Below are 8,474 nucleotides of genomic sequence, written 5' to 3' on the forward strand. Positions count from 1 at the left end.
CCCCTGGCACCGGACTCATCTCAAAAATCCCTCCAGGCGAGGCACAGACTTGCACCCACTCCAAACCCCCCTCTTCCTGGCCCTGCACTTATCTTGACAAGAGCCGGGGATGCAAAGCCATTTTGATGCACAGGAGGGGCACCTGGGCTGCCTCAGAGTATCCCTCCCTCGTCACACTACTCGGAGTCAACTGCGAGAAAGAAAACCAGACACCAGATCTGAGGAGTGTGGCACGTGGCCCCAGCCCCCATGATCCCTCTACCCACTCTCACCAAGGCAGGTCCTCGGCTCGCTGCCTCTCACCGGACTCGGACACTGTGGCTGTCATCTTCTGGGATACCTCAGTGAGACAGAGACAAAATTAGAGGGCATCTCTAAAGCCGCAGTGGAGCCCCGCTCCGCCTGCTGCCTCCCCAACTCACCTACAAGGCCCCTCTCTCTTCAGCTGCTCCCAAGACCGCCCCTGCAAATGACATGGGCAAATGCTCAAACACTCAGCTCTCAGACATTTAGGGACTGCTCACAACGAAAGCCAAAAACCTCTAAACCCTACACACTCTCTGCTACTCTACCTAGCCGCAACTCTAGACACCCAAGCAGGGCAGCACAAGACCATCCTGCTCACCCACTGGACAGCCATCGGCTCCACTGTCTAAGGCAACTGACATGTTGACCTGACACTCGGAGCCATATTCCATCTACCCACTGATCCACGCAGCAGGGCAGAGCAGGTCCAGCCTGAGCCCAAGTGAGACAGCCCGTACCTGGCACCACACACACCACGTGACACACAACACGGACCAGACAAAGGACGGGACACACACCGCAACTGCTCTGCCCGGCACACGTGAATCCAATGATAAAAACTAAGCCCTTCCTTTGATGCGTCCAAATAACCTGGCACAGGATTCCCCTGGCACCGGACTCATCTCAAAAATCCCTCCAGGCGAGGCACAGACTTGCACCCACTCCAAACCCCCCTCTTCCAGGCCCCGCACTTATCTTTCCGAGAGCCGGGGATGCAAAGTCATCTTTGATGCACAGGAGGGGCACCTGGGCTGCCTCAGAGCTTCCTGCCATCGTCACACTACTCGGAGTCAACTGCGAGAAAGAAAACCAGACACCAGATCTGAGGAGTGTGGCACGTGGCCCCAGCCCCCATGATCCCTCTACCCACTCTCACCAAGGCAGGTCCTTGGCCCGCTGCCTCTCACCGGACTCGGACACTGTGGCTGTCATCTTCTGGGATACCTCAGTGAGACAGAGACAAAATTAGAGGGCATCTCTAAAGTCGCAATGGAGCCCCGCTCCGCCTGCTGCCTCCCCAACTCACCTACAAGGCTCCTCTCTCTTCAGCTGCTCCCAAGACCGCCCCTGCAAATGACATGGGCAAATGCTCAAACACTCAGCTCTCAAACATTTAGGGACTGCTCACAACGAAAGCCAAAAACCTCTAAACCCTACACACTCTCTGCTATTCTACCTAGCCGGGACTCTAGACACCCAAGCAGGGCAGCGCAAGACCATCCTGCTCACCCACTGGACAGCCATTGGCTTCACTGTCTAAGGCAACTGACATGTTGACCTGACACTCGGAGCCATATTCCATCTACCCACTGATCCACGGAGCAGGGCGGAGCAGTTCCAGGCTGAGCCCAACTGAGACATTCTGTACCTGTGACGACACAGACCACGTGTCACAAAACACAGGCCCCATGATCCCTCTACCCACTCTCACCGAGGCAGGTCCTCGGGTCGCTGCCTCTGACCACAGTTGGACAAGGTGCTGTCATCTTCTGGGATACCTCAGTGAGCCAGAGACAAAATTAGAGGGCATCTCTAAAGCTGCAGTGGATCCCCGCTCCTCCTGCTGCCTCCCCAACTCATCTCCAATGCTCAATTGCTCCTAAAGGTTTGCCAGATGGCACCTGCAATCATAAAAGCTCAATGCTTCCCTGCTGATCCTTTTAAGACTCAGAGATTACCTACAAGGACAGCTCAAGGGGACCAAACCGTGTTCGTCACCTCATTGTGATTTGGCTTTGGCCCTGTGAGGCTGCGTACGTCTCCTGCAAAAAAAACCCAGAGGCAAATATGAGTACTGAGATACTGCCCAAGAGTTCGCTGCTCCCATGGCAGTTTCTGTCTGACACCCCTTGACCTTGACCTCTTACAGGCAGGGTCCCTGTCACGCTGGACTGTACGTTAGAAGTTGGTGCATTGCCTGGAAAACAAAAAACTAAGTATGTACACAGATTCACCACAGGTACACCACCTGCAAAAGAGCAGCTAGTTGTGTCCTGCAGTCACTGCTCACCTTCCTCACCGGGCTCACCTTCCCTCTGGTGCCTATCGTCTGCTGGGCTGAGGGCTCCGCATCTTAAAAAAATCCCAAAACCACAAAACTAAGCCACCAGACCATCCAAATGATCAAGTAAACCTAGGGCCAAAAGCCATGTCTTGGCTCTGACCTCACATGAGAAGCCACCTTCTGACTGTGCTCCTCCACCCTCTTCTGTTCATCTCTGCTTTACATCCAGTCCCTCTGACACTACAAAGAAATGAGTTACCAAAGTCAGCCATATAAATGGAGGGACCTTAACTGCTGTGCAATTCTAATTTCTCTTTAGACAAGCCATCTGGGGTCCAAAGACAACCTGCACAAACCAACACTGACCTAACTGAAAGGCCCTGCCGTACCACTCCCATCGTCTCCGGAAAAGCCCGCTCTCGTGACTGCACACACGCTGCAGACAGGGGCTGCCTCCAGGAGGACCGGAGAACTGCTGCCCTGAGTGGCTAAGCCTATCACAGGTTACCTGTAAAGTCTCCTTCCTACTCCACCTATCCTCAAGTCTACACTGCAGGGCAGAGCAGTTCCAGGCCAAACACAAACTCCAGTGACACATTTCTGGACAAGTGCTGTGGTGCAACAATTGTGAATTGTAAGACACAAAAAGACTGGACAAAGGACACAACACAGACCTGAACGACTCTGCCCTGCACATCCTACTCCAGTGATGGAAAGTAAACTGCTCCTCCTATGTGTGCCAAGGGCCTCTTGGGCAGACCCTTTCCCCTATGCTAATTTGAAAATCCCTCCCTACTAACCATAAAACTGGACCCAGCTCTCATCCCCTCTCCAGGTGCTAGTCCTCCACTTATCTTTCCCATAGGCGGGGATGTGAATCCATCTTCGATGCCAAGGAAGGACACCTGGCTGGCTCAGAGGGTCCTGTGATCCCTGACTCGGTCGCTATGAGAAAGAAAAGCGAAACTGACGCAAGAGTTGGGCAGCACATGGGCAATAACCCCGCAATTGGCTACTCACCGTCCCCTGAGCTGTGAGCTTCTCGGGCCACTGGCTCCGACTCGACTCGGAGGCTGCTGCCCTCACCGTGTGCCGTACCTGGGGGAGTGAGAAAAAAGGTTACATGGTGTTTCTGAAAGTAAGGGAGACCCCAGCACCTCCTCGCTACCTCCCTGACTCAACCTCAATGCTCCTCCTTTGCCAAAGGCAGGCCAGATAGCACCTGCAACTGGAAGAGATTGAGCCTTAATTGATGAGCCTCGTAGTACTAAGAGATTACTCACACAGACAGCTGAAGACCATCAAACCTAATTGGCAGGTGGCTCCGGCCCTCTGAGGCTGCACACATTCTCTGCAAAGTAAGAAAACCAAAAGCAAATGTACAGACTGAGATACTGCCTGAAAGGATGGCTTTCCTGGGGTAGCTCCTACCTACCTCTCCTCCACAGTGACCTCTTACCAGCAGGGTCCCTGAAGCACTGGACTGTCTGTTAGAAGGTGACAGAACCCCCTGGAAAACACAAGAAACAAAGCATGTGCACAGATTCACCACAACACCTGTAAAAGACCATCTAGTTCTGTCCTGGAGTCAATGCTCACCTTGCTCACAGCTACTCACCCGGATCACCTCCCCTCTGGTGCCTAGAGCCTCCTTGCCTGAGGGCTCTGTATCTGAAAACAAAGAAAAACCAAACCAAAACAAGAAAATGCTTAACGCAGTGAGTAAACGTGGAGCCAGAAGCCACATCTTTGTGCTGATGTCAGGTGACCACCCACCTTCTTGCTCTGTTCCTCTGGCCTCTGTTCTGTTCAACTCTGCTTTACACCCTGTCCCTCTGACATGGTAAAGAAACCCTAACCAAAGTCACCCAGATAGATGGGGAGAGCTCAAAGAGTCTCCCTTCTCTTTAGGCAAACCACCCAGGGTCACTGCCTGCAGCCAAAGACTGCAGCTGTAATCGCACAGAATACCTGGGTGAATGAGAAGAAAACTTAAGTGGCACATCTGAAAAGTCAGTGGATGCCTTCACAGGCATTTAGGGGGCTCCTGGACACTCCTTTCCACCCATACTACCTTCAAAACACTCCTGGCAATTCCTGACACCTGAGCCCTCACTCCATCTTTGGGCTGTAACCCCCCACTGACTACTTGCAAACCTGGGTGTCTGTAGCCATCTTCAACACAGAGCAGCTTCACCTCAGCACTGGGTAACACTGGTGAAAAAATGCCAAGCTGCAGTTGAGATGATCAGGAGATCTCAAAAGATGCAAGGCTCCTAAGGAAAAGAAAAAAAGATAACAAATTACAAAAGCACCTTACCAACACAGAACACAAAATTAGTAAATTTAAAAACCTTGCATTTGAGTGTAATCCTCTTCATTGCCATATATAGCTCTGCTTCTTTGGATGCCAAAGCTGATGCTTCAATAAAGCAGGAATAGCTTGAGAAGTCCCATTCATTGAAAGAAAGGGAGAGGTCTTATCCCACTGAAGCCCAGCTGCTGAATGACCTCCTCGGGCAAAGGCTGGGGTTAATATACCCCTGGCCACACCCACACACCTTCCCATGAGGCCCGAGGGAAAGGGAGGAGCCAAATGCCACAGAGTATAAAAGCTCTGGGAGGAGTAGCACTGAGTTTTTCAAGTTCAGGATGGGTAAAGGCCCTGATGCAGGAAAACACTGCTAATGAGGATAAATACACCTGTTTGAGATAGCCCCAAAATCCAATCCCCTAGCTCCATCCCCCCTCCCACATCTCAACCTAATGTGAGATGGGTTTTTTCCAGACAAAACACGCCAGACTCAAAGTGGGGGAAAGGGAATATATTACAATGACTGTACAAATAAATACCATATCACATTATACACACGATCACAACTATCTCTACCATGACATATAGTATTTACAATGATCAGATCTCTTCTCCCCTCCAAATAAAAGTCCAGGAGGGAAAGAAGGACAGATCCCTTCCAGTCCTTAAGCAGCAGCTCCTCTTCTGTCCTCCATGCAGCAGTAACTGGGTTGCTGTAGCTGGATCTCTGTTCAACATACACAAGGGGGTCTCCAAGCCCCTCGGCTCTCCTTCGGTCCAAGCGAAGGCCTCACCTGTGGACTGCCAGCAGGGACCAGACTCGCATCACCACAGGCATATCACGAAATGCAGGGGCATCTTCGTGAAAGTCCCTTCCTCAGGGGATTCAAATTCCCATTTGCAGAGCTCCGTGCTCTGTCTCCAGGCAGCGGGGGGGCGAAGCCCTCCTCTACATTCCTTTGGCTGTCCTGGTCCAGCTTCAGGATGCCTTTGAGCTTCTCAGCTCCTCTCTGTAAGTGCTGTAGCACTCCAAGGTTCTTTCAAGTAAGAGTCCATCATCTTCCTCCTTCCAGGAGGTCTCAAAGGAGTTTTGGGGGGTCTGGTACAGTCTTACCCAAAACTCTGTCTCTCAGCTGCTGGTTCTCTCTCTCTCCCTTTCCAGGAGTCTTTTCTCTGGTGCTGCATGTTGCTTCTGCTGCTCCTTCAGTTCTGGTTCTTATCTCTGGCTCTCTGCCACCGTTTCTCTGGTCAGTCCCGGCTGCTGCTCTGCGCCCATGGAGAAAACATCTCCCAGCATAACTACAGGCACCCAGCCCAGCTTTATGCTGTTCCAGGTCCCTGCAGCCCCCCCCAGCCGGGGCTGGGAGGCCCCAGAGGGCCCAAGGGGCTTAGAGCCCCTTCCTCGTGGCTCACAACATGGCCACCTCTCCTACAACAACAACTAAAAACTACAACTCATCTCTTCTGGTCTGGTTGTGGTATGTTTACATTTCTGCAGGAGCGCCCATTGGACAAAATTTCAAAACTTCTAGGGGTTTCCACCCCTTGGGGTCTACCACTTCTCTTAGCCTCTGGGGAAAACAAGGTTCAAACCACGACAACACTATCTCTCTTTCTGCAGCTATACCCACCAAAACAGCAGAGACCAGGTAAGAAACTAAACTTGTCTGTTGGGTAGAGGAAGAAAAAGATAAACAACCTAAAAATGCAGACAAAAAATTAACTTATCAAAGAGGATGAAAGGTTAAGGTGGTGGGCCACCCTGACACTCCATAGGCAGCAAGAGTTTCTGGTCCTGGCATCTTTTCTCTGAGAAAAAGCTTCAGCTGTGTTCAGTCTGGAGGCTGACATGGCAAATTTCACTGCAGGGCTCCTGGAAATGAACAAGAACCCTTTTCCCCGGGGAAAGAAAGCCCTCACCCTAATGGTCTCAGATGGAGGTGAAGAGAAATCCAGGCACTGCATAGGCAGCAAGAGCTTCCGACCCTAGCAGCTTTTCTCTGACAAAAAACTTCAGCTGTGTTCAGTCAGGGGACTGACATGGCCAATTTCCCTGCACAGCTCCTGGAAGTGAATGAGAACCCTTTTCCCCTTTGATAATGAACTAATTAACTTTTCCACCACACCTTAGTTAGCTACCAATTAACTAATTCTCTTTTTACAAGGCATGCTAATTATTCACTAATGATCTAATTCAGTAATTAATTTCTTGCACTGCACCCTAATGGGTTACTAATTAATTAATTAGCTTCACAGGCAGCAAGATTTTTCTGTCCGGTTACCTTTGGTTTCAGAGAAATCTTCGTCCATGTTCAATTTGGAGAGGAGGATCAGGTATTTGAGGCAGGACTCTTGCAAGCAACAGACAGCCGTATCCCCAAGGAAACAAAGCCCTGACCCTCAGGGTTTCAGGTGCAGATAGTGTGAAACTTGATGCGCATCAAGAGTTTTCTGTCCTGCCACCTTTTTTCTGAGAGGAAGCTTTGTCCATGTTCATTTTGGAAGTCAGACTGGCAATTTCACTGCAAGGCTCCTGCAAACGAATTACAGCCCTTTTCCCCAGGAAAGACAGCTTGTAGCCTTAAAATTTTAGGGGCAGTTGGTGGGCCAGGCTGGACACTCCATGGGCAGCAAAGCTCTCTGTGGTGGCACCTTTGGTCCAAGAGGAATACTCATTCATGTTCAATTTCAGGACTCAGACTGGAATTTTCAGAGCAGGAAAACCAGGAAAGAACCAGGGAAAGAATCCCCAGGAAGGAAATCCCTTACCCTCACGGTCTCAGGTGCAGGTGGTGCGACACTCCATGGGTGGCAACAGCTTTCTGTGGTAGCACCTTTTGTCTGGGAGGAATCTTTGTTGGCATTCAGTAGAGGGAGTCAGACTTCCACTTTCAGGGGAGGGCTCTGAAAAGCAAAAACCAGCCCTTTCCCGCAGGAGAGAAAGCCTGTAAACTTTAGGATTCAGGTGCAGTTGATGGACCAGCCTGGGCACTCCATGGGCAACAAGATGTTTGTGTGGTGGCACCTTTTGCCTGGGAGGAATCTTCATCCCTGTTTAATTTTGGCGAGTCGGTCCAGCTATCTTGGCACCGGGCTCCTGCAAGAGAATTACAGACCATTTCCCCATGAAAAGCAACATGTAGCCTCAGACTCTCAGGTGTACTACATGAGAAGGGCACTCCATGGGAAGCCAGAGATGTCTGTCCTGGCATCTTTTGTCTCAGTTATGTTCACCTGTGTTCACTTTTGAGAGTTGCACTGTCATTATCACCACAAGTCTCTGGAAATCAAACAATAGCCCTTTCCCCCAGGTAATAAAGCCCTTCATCTCAGGGCTGCACATGCAGGTGCTGTGGCACTCCCTGTGCAGGAAGATCTTTCTGTCCTGTCACCATTTGTTTGGGAGGAATCCTCGTCTGAGTTCATTTTGGGAAGTCAAACCATCTTTCTCGGTTCAGGACACCTGTAAGTGAACAAGAGCCTGTTTTCCCAGGAAAGAAAGCCCTTACCCTCAGGGCCTCAGGTGTAGCTGCTATGAAACACCATGGGCAACAAGAGCTCTCTGTCCTGGCACCTTTTGTCTGGGAGGAATCTTCATCTGTATTTAGTTTTGGGACTGGGACTGGCAATTTCGATGCAAAGCTCTGAAAAACAAACAACAGCGTTTTCCCCCAGGTAAGAAAGCCTGCAACCTTTGGCTGTTAGTTGCAGTTGGTGGGCCAGCCTGGGCACTCCATGGGCAGCAAGAGCTTGCTGTGGAGGTACCTTTTTTCTGGAAGGACTCTTCGTCCGCATTCAGTTTTGGGAGTCAGACTGGCAGTTTCAGGACAGGGCTGAAAATAGACAACA

General features: G+C 50.8%; 2 long non-coding RNA genes across 2 annotated transcripts; both read right to left on the reverse strand.

Annotated features, from left to right (window-relative positions):
* Positions 1-2,166: 2,166 nt before the first annotated feature.
* Positions 2,167-2,988, reverse strand: LOC135418542 (uncharacterized). The gene is made up of 3 exons (XR_010432506.1): positions 2,489-2,988; positions 2,318-2,379; positions 2,167-2,224 (listed from the first exon to the last, which is right to left on the reverse strand). It is a non-coding gene; the product is annotated as an uncharacterized LOC135418542 (long non-coding RNA).
* A 2,132-nt stretch (positions 2,989-5,120) lies between these two features.
* Positions 5,121-6,044, reverse strand: LOC135418543 (uncharacterized). The gene is made up of 2 exons (XR_010432507.1): positions 5,740-6,044; positions 5,121-5,426 (listed from the first exon to the last, which is right to left on the reverse strand). It is a non-coding gene; the product is annotated as an uncharacterized LOC135418543 (long non-coding RNA).
* Between the last annotated feature and the right edge of the window lie 2,430 nt (positions 6,045-8,474).

This window comes from Pseudopipra pipra, chromosome 9, assembly GCF_036250125.1.
Source record: "Pseudopipra pipra isolate bDixPip1 chromosome 9, bDixPip1.hap1, whole genome shotgun sequence".
NCBI classification, from domain to species: Eukaryota; Metazoa; Chordata; class Aves; order Passeriformes; family Pipridae; genus Pseudopipra; species Pseudopipra pipra.